Genomic DNA, 2,418 nt, shown 5'->3' with positions numbered 1-2,418 from the left:
GATGGAGCATTCAGACCTGACTGCAGGTCTCTGATCCGTTTGCCAGGTTGGAAACTCTCTGCTACCCAGCAGAGAGCACTTTTTCCTTCACAAGGATAATTCTGGGCTAGACTGTTTTGTTTCCCTGTGTGCTGCTACAGAGCTACTCAGCCATGTATGTTTTCCTGTGTGGGTGGAGATAATCTCTGTGACTTTGCCAGCACCTTCTTAACTCTTTTGAAGCTAAGGGTCACATACAAGTACTTTCTGTTGTTGTCAGCCTGTGCTTCAAAATTATTTCAGACTTGCTTTGTGAATGGATTATTTTAACATACTTTATTACATAATCTTGTTGAAAGAACCTTCCTACAAGTTTAGAAATCACAAAGTTTAATAAACCATGTGGGTTTTTTTCTCATGGGTTTGTGAATGAGTAAGGGCGGAAAGTGGACAGATTTTCACTTCAGATGTTAATTTTGCAACAATTTCATGTATTCGCCTTGTATGTGCAGACCTTTTGTTTGCCAGGTGAAAGAATGCACTGGGTGCAGTAGAGAGGCAAATACAGACAATTTCTTGCTACCTTGCAAAAGCTTGAGATATCTCAAGGACCATCACCCTGAAAGTTCAAAGCTAATGCGCCAGGCCCTAAGTATCAGGCAACTAGCCCCAGTTTCTTTGGAGAAGAAGTTGTGGATTTTGATCTGTCTTTTGATACTTCCAAAACTTTCTTGTCCTTGTGTGTAGATAGGGGAGAACTGTGGTATCCCCTACATTTCTGGAACGTAGTCCTTGATGCAGAGGTTCTCATCCTACATCTGTTTCCCCTTTCTATTCCCAGCCTGTACATCAGCCCTCCTCCGCACACCCATCCAGTCCCAGGTGCGCTCCTCTGCCTACTCAGGGAGTCCATGAAACTTCAGACAGAGGGGAAAACACCACAGGCTCCTTTATTCCACCTTCCCAGGTCTGGTGTTGCACAGAAAGACAAGAAGGAAGACAGACAAAGGCAACCCGGAACGGATGGGCTCTTCCTACTGAATTCCCGTACCTAAGAGGTTAACCAAGTTACAGCTCAGGAAGGACGGAGAGTAAGTGTGGCCTCCAGTGTCCAGGCCAGCAGTATCACAAGGAATGTGTCATTGCCTAATAGTATATGTTTTCACAGGAAAGTGGAAAAGATTGAAATGTGTATAAGCTACAGAAAAACATTTTGACAACTTGAAGTGTATGTAATTTTCAACTTTTTAGTCTAGCAATTATTTCATTGTGGATTTTAAAAAATATTTCACACAAAACTTTTTCTTAAGTTTTTCCTCAACATTTCCATTTTCCAGCATCAGAAGAAGGGGAAAAACATTCCCCTGCCACCATCCCCAATTTATTTTTTCAAACCTTCACATATCTACTTCTGCCTTATCTCTCCTTTCCCCACTTTCCTGCGCCTCTCGAGACAGAAATGCTGATCAGATGGTGTTTTCCTTCCTGACTGAACTTTGTAGGGCTTCTCCCATTTAGGAGACCAGCTCCAGTCCCAGCAAAATGCTATGAGTTACAGGAAAGAAAACAACCAACCAACAAATGTTGGCAAGACCGCAAAATACAGAGTGTGTCTGTAGGAGAGATATATTCTCAAGGCTGGGGAAATACTGAATTTTCACAACATTGAAGCAGATAACCTGGAGGAGGATGGAATTTTTTCCCTAGCACTCCCTAGTACAAATAAACACCGCTGAGAAAACAAACTTGTTTAGGTGAGAGAGGGTTGAATTAAACAGCGGTATCCATTTGTGGTCACCTAAAGCTGCTTCTATGCAGATCGCTTATCTTTGTTTACTGCTCTAAACTGCCTAAATGGTGTGAGCAATTCTGGGGATGGGTGTATGCTGTTTATGCCTTTGTTTGGGTTTGCTCGCCCTTGTCATATGGACAGGGACAAGATGAAAATAAGATTCCTGGTCTGACTTTCAGATTTCCTTTTTCTTCCTTTCCGAAGGTTGTGAAGGATACTTAGAGTACATTAGAATTTTTAAATCAGTAAAATATTCCTTCCCTGTCTTGGGTATACTCTTGAATTAGTACATAGTGTCTTATGTGCATGGCTAAAAAGAAGAAATGGAATAAAGATTGTGAAGGCACCAGTAATTTGGGCATGTGGCCTTTTTACCGCACATTATATTCATGTGAGAAAGCAAGCATCTATTTGCCTACCATCGAAAAAAATCCCTGAGTAAAATCAAGCCCCAAATCCCTACTCTGTGAGGCCACATGATTTCACATGCTACCTTCAGAGTGTGATCAGACCACTAAGCGAAGGAGACTTTATTACACAGGTATGTGCTGGATTTTCCTCAGGGTGAGGGTGGGATTCCCAGAGCGCTCCATGTGTCAGGGATTTGCATCCCACCTTCCCGGTTTCAAAGTCTCTTCTGAGGAGAG

Source organism: Pygoscelis adeliae, unplaced genomic scaffold (genome assembly GCF_000699105.1).
Source record: "Pygoscelis adeliae isolate BGI_AS28 unplaced genomic scaffold, ASM69910v1 Scaffold168, whole genome shotgun sequence".
NCBI classification, from domain to species: Eukaryota; Metazoa; Chordata; class Aves; order Sphenisciformes; family Spheniscidae; genus Pygoscelis; species Pygoscelis adeliae.
This window is presented reverse-complemented; position numbering follows the sequence as displayed.